The 13,397-nt window shown below is 37.9% G+C and overlaps 1 protein-coding gene and 1 non-coding gene across 4 annotated transcripts in view; one reads left to right on the top strand and one right to left on the bottom strand.

Annotated features, from left to right (window-relative positions):
* RABGAP1L (RAB GTPase activating protein 1 like) overlaps nt 1–13,397 on the bottom strand; it is a 726,923-nt gene that overhangs the window by 682,350 nt on the left and 31,176 nt on the right. Inside the window, exon 1 of one of the 3 annotated variants that reach the window (XM_064370669.1) lies at nt 6,037–6,120. The exons of the other annotated variants lie outside the window; for them this stretch is intronic. The gene's annotated coding sequence lies outside the window, so the exon portion shown is untranslated. Of the gene's footprint in view, nt 1–6,036; nt 6,121–13,397 lie in introns of those variants that run through there. 3 annotated transcript variants of the gene reach the window in all.
* Nucleotides 7,643–7,744, top strand: LOC135272390 (small nucleolar RNA U13). The gene has a single exon (XR_010340544.1). It is a non-coding gene; the product is annotated as a small nucleolar RNA U13 (small nucleolar RNA).

The following is a 13,397-nucleotide window of genomic DNA, read 5'->3' as shown; positions in this document are numbered from 1 at the left end:
GCGTCCGCCATTACTGAGGCAGTCTACCACTACCGAGGCATTCCGCCATTACTGAGGCAGTCTGCCGTTACCGAGGCAGTTCTAACTATATCTCTATAAACAAAACTACAAGGAAGTTCACACAGCAGCGGGGCAGAGCCCATGGCAGCTCAGCAATGCCTCTACTGGCAGACTGTGATTAGGCTATCTCCTCGCTGGGCAGGGCAGCTCTGAAAAAGGCAGCAGCACATCAGGAACTTATAAATAAAGCCCCACCTTCCCAGGATAGAGCACCTGGGAAAAAAAGGCAGTTATGAGTTCCGCTGCAGCAGACTTAAACATACCTGCCCAGCAACACTGAACGGAACAATGGAGCTCCCAGCACAGCACTTGAGCTCCTATAAGGGACAGACTGTCTCCTCAAGCAGCTCCCTGATCCCCATATATCCAAAGAGACACCTCATAAAGGAGAGCTCAGGCTGACATTTGGTAGGTATCCTTCTGGGACAAAGATAACAGAGGAAGAAACCGGCAGCAACCCTTATTGTTCTGCAGCTGCCACATGTGATCCCCAGGCAAGCAAGGTCTGGAGTGGACCTTCAGCAGTCCTACAGCAGAGAGGCCTAACTGTTAGAAGGAAAACTGAAAAACAGAAAGAAACAACTTCATCATCAACAAAAAGTACATCCACTCAGACACCCCATCCGAAAGTCACCAACTACAAAGACCACAGGTAGATAAATCCACAAAGATGGGAAGAATCCAGCGCAAAAAGGATGAAAACACCCAAAACCAGAACACCTCTCCTCCTCCAAGGGATGACAACTCCTTACTAGCAAGGGAACAAGGCTGGATGGAGAATGAGTCTGATGAATTGACAAAAACCGGCTTCAGAAAGTGGATGATAACAAACTTCTCTGAGCTAAAAGAACATGTTCTAACCCAATGCAAAAAAACTAAGAACCTTGAAAAAAGGTTTGATGAAATGCTAACAAGAATAAACAGCTTAGAGAACAATATAAATGAACTGATGGAGCTGAAAAACACAACATGAGAACTTTGCAAAGCATACACAAGTTTCAATAGCCAAATCGACCAAGCAGAAGAAAGGATATCAGAGATTGAAGATCAGCTCAATGAAATCAAACAAGAAAGCAAGATCAGATAAAAAAAAAAAAGAGTAAAAAGAAATGAACAAAGCATCCAAGAAATATGGGATTATGTGAAAAGACCTAATGGACATTTGATACGTGTACCTGAATGTGGCGGAGAGAATGAATCCAAGCTGGAAAACACTATTCAGGATATTATCCAGGAGAACTCCCCCAACCTAGCAAAGGTAGGCCAACATTCAAGTCCAGGAAATACAGAGAACACCACAAAGATATTCCTCAAGAAGAGCAAACCCAAGGCACATAATCATCAGATTCACCAGGGCTGAAACAAAGAAAAAATGCTAAGTTAGCCAGAGAGAAAGGTTGGGTTACCCACAAAGGGAAGCCTATCAGATTCACAGCAGATATCTTGGAGAAACAGACAGAACAGAGTAGGGGCCAATATTCAACATTCTTAAAGAAAAGAACTTTCAACCCAGAATTTCATATCTAGCCAAACTAAGCTTCATAAGCAAAGGAGAAATAAATCTTTTAGGAACAAGAAATTGCACAGAGATTTCATTACCGCCAGGCCTGCCTTACAAGAGCTCCTGAAAGAAGCACTAAACATGGAAAGGAACAACCAGTACCAGCCACTCCAAAAATGTACCAAATGGTAAAGAGCACTGACACAATGAAGAAACAACCATTCCTATACACCAATAACAGACTTAAAGAGAGCCAAATCAAAAGCGAACTCCCATTCACAATTACTACAAAGAGAATAAAATACCTAGGAATACAACTAACAAACGATGTAAAGGACCTCTTCAAGGAGAACTACAAACCACTGCTCAAGGAAATAAGAGATGACACAAACAGATGGAGAAACATTCCATGCTCATGGTTAGGAAGAAGCAATATCATGAAAATGGCCATACTGCCCAAAGTAATTTATAGATTCAGTGCTGTCCCGCCCGATCAAGCTACCAATGACCTTCTTCACAGATCTGGAAAAAAACCACTTCAAACTTCATATGGAACCAAATGAGAGCCCACGTAGCCAAAACAAACCTAAGCAAAAAGAACCAAGCTTGAGGCATCACGCTGCCTGACTTCAAACTATACTACGAGGCCACAGTAATCAAAACAGCATTGTACTGGTACCAAAACAGAGACATAGACCAATGGAACAGAACAGAGGCCTCAGAAGCAAAACCACGCATCTACAATCCTCTGATCTTTGACAAACCTGACAAAAACAAGCAATGGGGAAAGGATTCCCTGTTTAATAAATGGTGTTGGGAAAACTGGCTAGCCATGTGCAGAAAGCAGAAACTGGACCCCTTTCTGACACCTTACACTAAAATTAACTCCAGATGGATTAAAGACTTCAACATAAGACCTAACACCATCAAAACCCTAAAAGAAAACCTAGGCAAAACCATTCAGGACATAGGCATAGGCAAGGACTTCATGACTAAAACACCAAAAGCAATGGCAACAAAAGCCAAAATAGACAAAGGGATCTAATTAAAGTCCAGAGCTTCTGCACAGCAAAAGAAACAATCATTAGAGTGAACCACCAACCAACAGAACGGGAAAAAATTTTTGCAATCTACCCATCTGACAAAGGGCTAATATCCAGAATCTACAAAGAACTAAAATAGATTTATAAGAAAAAAACAAACCCATTCAAAAGTGGGCGAAGAATATGAACAGACACTTTTCAAAAGAAGACATACATGAGGCCAACAAACATATGAAAAAATGCTCATCATCACTGGTCATTAGAGAAATGCAAATCAAAACCACATTGAGATACCATCTCACGCTAGTTAGAATGGTGATCATTAAAAAATCAGGAGACAACAGAAGCTGGAGAGGATGTGGAGAAATAGGAACACTTTTACATTGTTGGGAGTGTAAATTCGTGCAACCACCGTCAAAGACAGTGTGGCGATTCCTCAAGGACCTAGAAACAGAAATACCATTTGACCCAGCAATCCCATTACTTGGTATATACCCAAAGAATTATAAATTGTTCTATTATAAAGACATGCACATGTATGTTCATTGTGGCACTGTTTACAACAGCAAAGACCTGGAACCAACCCAAATGTCCATCAACGATAGACTAGATAAAGAGAGTGTGGCACATATACACCATGGAATACTATGCAGCCATAAAAAATGATGAGTTCATGTCCTTCATAGGGACATGGATGAATCTGGAAAGCTTCCTTCTCAGCAAACTGACACAAGAACGGAAAACCAAACACTGCATGTTCTCACTCATAAGCAGGTGTTGAACAATGAGAACATGTGGACACAGGGAGGGGAGTAACACACACTGAGGACAGTTGAGGGGGCTAGGGGAGGGAAATACCAGATATAGGTGATGGGGGGATGAAGGCAGCAAACCACCTTGCCATGTATGTACCTATGCAACAATCCTGCATGATCTGCACATGTACTCCAGAACCTAAAGTACAATAAAAAAAAATTAAAAATAAAAATACATAGAACAGTCTGAAGAAGCTAATATTTAGGAAATACTATGACATGCCTAAAATTTCTTAAGTACTTTCTATGAAATAATATAATGCCATATGTTTAGAAAAGCAAGGAGAGAGCAGCTCTTGTTGAGTTGAAACTATTACTATAAAAACCGAGTCACTGTTACTTTGGAAAACAAAGTGAAAAACTGTTCTAGTACTGAACTGCTCTACTGTGTTTTACAACTTTTCACTCTCACAAGGCAAACAAAATCCAAAGGTATTTTACATAATTAGAAAAGCAAATTATTCATGCTTTCAACACAGTCGACTAGCCTCATAACCATTTCTATTGAATATTCTACCTAAAGGATATTTTTCAATGCTTTCAGATGTTTTAAACAGGAAAAGCATTATAAAATACAATCAGCAATTTGATCTTTAACACTCATGCTGCTAAATCTGAATCTTCATGTCCATCTTGACATTTGTCATGCCTTTAAATCCTCGGTCACAAGCCACAAGGGACTTGCTGCCATACTGAGGGCAGAAACTGAAATATTACAGCGATAGGGTCTCTACTGCTGTTTACACAGAATCCAGTTAATTCACTCTTTTAACAAGAGTTTGTTGGTGATGGCGGTGGTATTGAAAATGTATCATTTGACAGGCATAGTTATAAGGTAGTCTTCTCAAATTAGACATCTAAGAGACATTTCAGAATGAACACATTCAAAAAACAAACTTACCTTTCTACCTCCAACCTACCCCTAACCTGACACCAACCTCCTGTAGGCTTTCTCTTCTCAATTGATAGCAACTCCATCCTTCTAGTTACTCTGGCCAAGAAGCTTAGAGTCATGCCACTCCTCTCTTTCTCTCCTTCCTTAAACATACACATACACCCTTTAAAACTACCGTCAGCAAATTCCTTTGGTTCTACCTTCAAATTATATCCAGAAATCATCTATTTCTCACCACCTCCACTGCCACAACCCAGTCGCAGCCACTATCATCTCTTACTTGGATTATTTTAAAAGCATCCTTAACTAGCCTTCTTGTTTCTTTACTTGCTCTCCTATGATCTGTTTTCCAAAAACTAGCCAGAGTGATCTTTTTAATTTAGTTCCTGTCATTGCTCTGATCAAAACCCTCCAATGACTCCCCCATTTCACTCAGAATAAAAGCCAAATGACCTTCAAAAGCATTACACACCTGGTACTACAAACCCCACCTCACTACTCTCCTGACCCCACTTTACCTCACCTCTGTAACCTATCTTCTACAATTATCCCACTTGTTCACTCAACTCCATTTACAAGGATCTCCTTGCTTTCCCTCAAACAAGCCTGGTGTATTTGCTCTGGTATTCCAACACAAACAACACTTCTCCCAGATAACTGCTTGGCTACCCTCCTTAGTCTCCTATTCATACCTTTGCTCAAATCTCGTCATCTTGAAAGACCTATCGGGCTCACCCTATTTAATACTGCTTCCCACCACCACCAAATTCCAATTCCCCCTTTATTCAGCTCTACTCTTCCTTGCCAGAGCACTTATTTACTAACATATAATTCATTTTTGTATTATATTAACTGTTTACTTGTCTTTCACTAGAATGTAACATTGTTGAAGGCAAAGATTTTTGTTTTTTTATTGATGTAACCCAAGCACCTAGAAGTACATCTGGCATAGAGCAGACAGTTGAATATTTGCTGCATAAATAAATTCCAAGATGAGTAAATGAAAAGTTTCTGAAACTCCAGGAGCCATCCAGTAACCCACAGCCCGATCAGGACTATGCCATTGAGGGAACACAATAAGTGCGCTGATGGGTGTCTTTCAACTAACTCACCAGTACACACTTGAATTTCTGAAGGTTTATGATATAATGAGACACCAAAAGATAATTTTTAAAAGAAGGAAGAGTAAAATGTTGAGACTTCCTCTCCAAATTTCCCATTTATGCAAGAAAAAGAACACAGACTAGATAATGATTTGAAGAAATTACTATTGACATTTTTAAGAGTTTGAGGACGGTGATGTGGTCATGAAAGTGTCCTTGCAGTAGCACATACCGAAATATTTACATATTAAATGATGTAATTGTCTGGGATTTGCTTCATATGATCTAACGTAGAATTGGAAGGCATGGAGGCATAGAGGAAATAAGATTGCTCCTTATTTGGTAATTGCTAAAGTTGGCAAAAGGTCGCAGGAATATTTATATTAGTCTCCCTGGTTTTGTATATGCTTCAAATTTGCCAAAATAAAAAGGATAAAAAAGCCAAGTAAGACCGGACACGGTGGCTCATGCCTGTAATCCCAGCACTTTGGGACACTGAGGCAGGTGGATCACTTGGAGATCAAGAGTTCGAGACTAACCTGGCCAACATGGTGAAACCCTGTTTCTACCAAAAATACAAAAATTAGCCGGGCATGATGGCAGGTGCCTGTAATCTCACCTACTCAGGACGCTGAGGCAGGAGAATCACTTGAATCTGGTAGGCAGAGGTTGCAGTGAGCAGAGATCGCGCCATTGCACTCCAGCCTGCGCAACGAGAGTGAAACACTGTATCCAAAAAAGAAAAAAGCCAAGTAATAATAGCATGGGAAGAAGTTAATTTAACAAAAAAAAAAGAAAGAAAGAAAAATACAAGCATACATTCCCTTTAGAATCTAGCACATTGTATGGCATCTAAATAAAATAAATGATGAAAGAATAAAGTACATGTCACAACTGAAGAACAGTTTCTAGGCTGGGTGCAGTGGCTCACACCTGTAATCCCAGCCCCTTGGGGGGGCTTAGGTGGGCAGATAACCTGAGGTCAGGAGTTCAAGACCAGCCTGACCAACATGGTGAAACGCCATCTCTACTAAAAAATACAAAAATTAGTTGGGTGTGGTGGTGGGTGATGGTAGTCCCAGCTATGTGGGAGGCTGAGGCAGGAGAATCACTTGAACCTAGGAGGCAGAGGTTGCAGTGAGCCGAGATCACACACTATTGCACTCCAGCCTGGACAACAGAGCAAGATTCCATCTAAAAAACAAAACGATTTCTACACTGGATGTGGTGACTCAAACCTGTAATTCCAATACTTTGGGAGCCTGTGGCAGAATTACTGCTTGAGGCCAAGAGTTCAAGATCAGTCTGAGCAACAGTGTTGCTCAACAAAAAAAGAAAAATTAGAACTAAAATTTAACAAGTATAGTTTCTATAAACTACCATAATGATAGGAACAGACTAAAACAAAAAATTAATGGCCAAAGTGAACGCCTCTTTCTGAATGAAAAAAAGTGACATGTTAAATGATGGCCCTGGTGGTTGCTACTGCAGGAGCAAGAAAAGAAACTTGTTTAAACAGGCAAAGCCACAGTGATTTCAGATGTGGATAACTGGAACCAAACGGGGACACACTGAAAAAATTTTTCATCGTTTTTCGAGATAAAAGACACTGTACTTTATCCTATAAAGGTCATTTATAAAAATGCAAAATATCAACAGGGACAAGAGAACATAACTAAAATTGCATGTATCAAATAATATTGCAGCATAATTATTAGAAAAACAAGGTTCAATGTGACTAGAAAACAAACATAGCAGGCAACAAACATGATCTCAATCCCAGAAATGTCAAGTAAACAAAAAGCACAGAAAATTTAAACCTTAAAAGTATTAAAGTAGCAAAAACCAAACAAAACAAAATTTGTAACCTTCAAAATATAACTTGTGCCACCTCTGGAAGCAGTTTCAACAATCTCCCTAGCTGATTAAATCTACTCTAGTAAAATACAGGTTTATGGCAAAAATATCTCTATATACATGTTTTCTGGGAGCCATCCATCTAACTCATATACAGATTTATTTTTAATTTTTAAATCACATTCAAGTAACTGTAGATAGTAATCTAATGGACTGATACAAGTACAAAAAGGTATAAAATTTTACTGTCAGGAACAGAAACTGTTATGCCAGCTTACTTCGCTAATTGGCCAAAGAGTAAGATACATGTGTTTCACATTTTAGGAATACCAGATTGTTAGCTAACACCTACACAAGAACTTATATAGATCCTTTTGTAGTTCATAAGCATGATAATTGGGTTTTCACACACATATTAGATGTGCCTCCCTCAAACCTTGCTACAGCATTGGTACCTTATCCATCTAACACGGAAAAAAAAAAAAAAAAGACATCTCAGGTACCTATTTTAGCTTATTTGGTTTTTACTTCCCTCTTACTCTAACTTGTTACAAAAATCTCAAACCTTAATGAAAATAATATATATGACTACTTTAATATTTATTCTCTCTAAAGAAATACCTGGATTTAAAACCATAAACTTCATATTTGTTTCCTATGAATAATCACAACTAGAGAGAATCTAACAAAGTATTTTTTCAGAACCAATAATTCTAAGAATAGCTGTTACTTCTTCATGGATTTTTCAATTTTCCCTCAACCAGCCTCACTGTTATTTCCCTGAAGCATTGTGCCAAACCACATTATGAGGGACGGGAGACAAGAACCATCAACACTGATTTTGGAGTCATGGAAACCCAGAATAAAATTTGCCCTATTTAAGATTTTCAAAAGACCATTAGAGATATTGAATTGGCTCTCGCAATCATGAAGGAATGCACTATTAAGGAAATAATGAAAAAACAACTGATCTTTTAAAACAGAATGTTTTGGAATTGAAAATGTATGGGCTGGGCGTCACGCTTGTAATCCCAGCACTTTGGGAGTCTGAAGTGTGCAGATCACTTGCCGTCAGGAGTTCAAGACCAGCCTGGCCAACATGGTGAAATCCTGTCTCTACTAAAAATACAAAAATTAGCCAGGTGTGGTGGTATATGCCTGTAATACCAGCTGCTTGGGAGGCTGATGCAGAATTGTTTGAATCCAGGAAGCAGAGGTTGCAGTAAGCCGAGATCGCACCACTGCACTCCAGCCTGGGCGACAGAGCGAGACCCTGTCTTTAAAAAAAAGTCTGAATAAAACTGCCTCCACTAAAAAAAATGACTCAAGACCCTATTGGTCAAGTGGGTAAATTAACATAAATTTCAGGTCTGGTATGTCCATAATTTTCATATGCCATAATTTTAAGTGTTTCTATTGAAGGCATTGAATTTTAAAAATTTTCCTTGGTGATATGAACTTTTAAATATTACTTTACATCAATTCCCTGGTACAGTGCAATACACCCTGTTGCTGATGAGAATATCCTCATTTGATTACTACAGATATTTTCATTTTGGAAAGACTTATTTTCATGTAACCTCAAGAATCATCTTAAATCAAATAAATCAAAATACTAACCCAGAATCCAAAGAGCTTAAAAATTCACCTATTCTGAATTTACTCTCATTAAGTCAACTCCCTGAATTTAGGGATTATTTACTGTACATCTTTCTCACTCTAAAAGCCAAAAGTAATACCACAAATCTGCAAAGTCATTGTGAGGCTGGTTTAGTACAGTAAATAACTCCAAAATGAACTAGACAATAATGTATTTATTACCTTAAGAAACTCCTGATAGCCTTTCTCTGTATAAGCAAGATCTAAACCACATACACCATGGATTTGGACATTGGGATCATTACAGCATGAATATTTAAAAATCAAGAAAAGTAAAAATTATTTACCAAGAACTATTCAATCACTGTTACAGTCTCCAAATATAATCAACTTAGAATAGTGTTGTCATAATAAGCATCTTTATTTCAAAAAAGGTTTCTAGCTGATCATGATGCATATACCCAACTACTTTAAATATGCCATTTTAAAGAGCTACACTATGTAATCTCCTTATCTAATTTAATTCATACATCCAATAATTATTTGGTCCATTTTCTGTAATAGGAACCATGGTTGACACTGAAAAAACATTCATATAAAATGGGGTGCCAGCTACATGCTCAGAACTCCAAGACTGTCTACATATTAAACACAGACCACAATAGATTTTTTAAAAAACAAGAGATCAGATGTATTGTGCTGAGCTTAAGAAATAGAGAATCAAGGGCTGGGTGCGGTGGCTCACGCCTGTAATCCCAGCACTTTGGAAAGCCGAGGTGGGCGGATAACCTGAGGTCAGCAGTTCGAGACTAGCCTGACCAACATGGAGAAACCCCGTCTCTATTTAAAAAAAAGAAAAAAAAAAAAGAGAGAATCAAGCAGTGCAACAGAGGAGTTGTGAATGAGCAAAATTAAGGAAACAAATTCTAAGGTTTTCCAAGTATATTACATGGAAACTTGGTAGCTCCTTTCACCAGAAGGATCTAAACACATCTTTCACTGACCATCATGAATATCAGGCAGTGTATCAGTCTGGAACTAAACCTACTTATTAGAGTTCAAGCCCTTTGGGATATTGACAAGAGAAGCCATTAAAGCCTAACTATTTCGACCTCGACAGATACATTTGAGTTTAATCCTGGCTCTACTATTTATGAGCCTTATGACCTTAGGTGAGTAAATCTCTAAACCTCAACTTCATTAAGTTTAAAACAGGAAAAATAGTATCTACCATAGAGTTGTTGAGAAAGAATAAAGGATATAATTCATATGTAAAGCACTGGGCACAGTGCCTGGCACATTTTAAAAAGCTAAGTAAATATTAATGTTTATCACTTATTGTTCTCTTTTATAGTATTATGACTCCTAGATCAGTCATTCCTGCGGCTTCAAGAAATATCATCACCTTTCATTTTTCTTAAATCAAAAATTTAATATGACCCACACCTATCTTTGTTATAAAACATCTCAAATTCTACATTATGCTAAGACTAATATTGAGCTGGCAGAGACCTTCCACTATAAATATGAGCAGAAAACAAACTTCACGTCCAAAAAAACACCATAATTCAAATTATGGCTACTAGCCTAATCAATGAATGCAAACTTCTTCTGAAACAGATTTACTGTAAGATACAGAAAAGCATGTTTATAAAATTTCTAATTGATGTCCTCAGGAAAATCCAAGAGAAGATTACAAACAAGAAACTAGAGCAGGAAGTTATGATGAAGAAATTACCTAAGACAGGAGAAATTGCAGAGAAAACAAAACATGAAAACAACAACAGAACTGGCCAGCAGATTAGATACTTCAGTAACTAGAAAAAATTTTTTTAAAAGATTAAAAATTCAAAAACTTTTCCCAGAAAAAAATAAAAGGATTAAGAAATATAAATGCTGAGGAAAGAGAAATATGGAGATCATATCTGAAAGAAGCAATTTAAATAAAATAATTCCACAAGAAGAAAACAAAAAGAACTATAGTAAGAATAATACCAAAACTTTTGGTATTTTAGTCATGAAGTCCTTGCCCATGCCTATGTCCTGAATGGTTTTGCCTAGGTTTTCTTCTAGGATTTTTACAGTGTTAGGTCTTATGCTTAAATCTGTAATCCATCTGGAGTTAATTTTTATATAAGGTGTAAGAAAGGGATCCAGTTTCAGCTTTCTGCATATGGCTAGCCAGTTTTCCCAACACTATTTATCAAATAGGGAATCCTTCCTCCATTGCTTATTTTTGTCAGGTTTGCCAAAGATTAGATGATTGTAGATGTGTGGCATTATTTCTGAAGCCTCTGTTCTGTTCTATATCTCTGTTTTGGTACCACGCTGTTTTGATTACTGTAGCCTTCTAGTATAGTTTGAAGTCAGGTAGCGTGATGCCTCTAGCTTTGCTTTTTATTTTATTTTATTTTATTTATTTATTTATTTTATTTATTTATTTATTTATTTTGCTTAGGATTGTCTTGGCTATGCGGGCTCTTTTTTGGTTCCATATGAAGTTAAAGGTGGTTTTTTCCAATTCTGTGAAGAAAGTCAATGGTAGCTTGATGGGGATAGCACTCAATCTATAAATTACAAAAGCAATGGCAACAAAAGCCAAAATAGACAACTGGGATCTAATTAAAGAGCTTCTGCATAGCAAAAGAAACTATCATTAGAGTGAACCAGCAACCAACAGAATGGGAAAAATGTTTGCAATCTACCCATCTGACAAAAGGCTAATATCCAGAATCTACAAAGAACTTAAACAAATTTACAAGAAAAAAACAACCCCATCAAAAAGTGGGCAAAGGATATGAACAGACACTTCTCAAAAGAAGACATTTACACAGCCAACAAACATATGAAAAAAAGCTCATCATCACTGGTCATTAGAGAAATGCAAATCAAAACCACATTGAGATACTATCTCATGCCAGTTAGAATGGTGACCATTAAAAAAATCAGGAGACAACAGATGCTGGAGAGGATGTGGAGAAATAGGAACACTTTTCCACTGTTGGTGGGAGTGTAAATTAGTTCAACCATTGTGGAAGACAGTGTGGCAATTCCTCAAGGATCTAGAACTAGAAATACCATTTGACCTAGCAATCCCACTACTGGTTATATACCCAAAGGATTATAAATCATTCTATTATAAAGACACATGCACACATATGTTTACTGCGGCACTGTTCACAATATCAAAGACTTGGAACCAACCCAAATGCCCACCGATGATACAATGGATAAAGGAAATGTGGCACATATACACCATGGAATACTATGCAGCCATAAAAAAGGATGAGTTCATGTCCTTTGCAGGGACATGGATGAAGCTGGAAACCATCCTTCTCAGCAAACTGACACAAGAACAGAAAACCGAACACCGCATGTTTTCACTCCTAAGTGGGTGTTGAACAATGAGAACACATGGACACAGGGAGGGGAACATCACCCACTGGGGCCTGTCAGGGGGTGGGGGGCTAGGGGAGGGATATCAGGGGGTGGGGGGATAGGGGAAGGATAGTATTAAGAGAAATACCTAACGTAGATGATGGGGTGATAGATGCAGCAAACCATATGGCACATGAATACTGAGGTAACAAACATGCACATTCTGCACATGTACCCCAGAACTTAAAGTATAATTAAAAAAAGAGAATAATACCAAAACTTATTATGATAATAAAAAGAATTCTTACAACGTACCAGGCATTATTCTTAGCACTTTACATATAAATTTTTTTCATTCTATCTTCAAGTAAGTCTATTATTATCTCCATTTTACAGATGACTAAAGTAAGGCATAGAAAAACTAAGAACCCTGGCCAGGTGCAGTGGCTCATGCCTGTAATCCCAGCACTTTGAGAGGCAAAAGCAAGCAGATTACAAGGTCAGGAGTTCGAGACCAGCCTGGCCAGCATGGTGAAACCCCATCTCTACTAAAAACACAAAAAATTAGCCAGGCATGGTAGTGCGTGCCTGTAATCCCAGCTACTCAGGAGGCTGAGGCAGAAGAACCACTTGAACCCAGGAGGTGGAGGTTGCAGTGAGCTGAGATCACACCACTGCACTCCAGCCTGGGCAATACAGTGAGACTCTGTCTCAAAAATATAAAAGATAAATTAAGAACTCTACCCAAAGTCACGAGTATCATAACAGGAACTGGAAATCAAGCAATCTGGCTCCTCAGTCTTAAACATATTACATCTCCTCAAAAAAATACTAGAAGGAAATTTTTCTAAACTGAAGAAAAATCTGAATCAGAACATGTACAGAGTTTGAGTATATAGGAAAAAATTAATTAAAACATGCCAATATCTAAACATAGCCTAGTAAAAACATTTTTTAATCCCTACAGAAAAACAAGAAGTCAAAAAAGATTATCTATCTACAAAGAGGAAAAAAGGAGAAATAGATAGGAAGGGGCAAAGAGAATCAAGTTAATCTCAAGTTAACCCTTTCCTCTGGAAAACTAAAGCCAGATTATAATGGATCAACCCTTAAACTTGTTTAATTTAAACTTTCCCGTGGAAAAAC

This window comes from Aotus nancymaae, unplaced genomic scaffold, assembly GCF_030222135.1.
Source record: "Aotus nancymaae isolate 86718 unplaced genomic scaffold, 86718_ANA_hifiasm-v0.15.2.pri h1tg000108l, whole genome shotgun sequence".
Taxonomy (NCBI): Eukaryota; Metazoa; Chordata; class Mammalia; order Primates; family Aotidae; genus Aotus; species Aotus nancymaae.
Note: the sequence above shows the minus strand (reverse complement) of the source record. Positions and strands in the feature narration are given on the sequence as shown.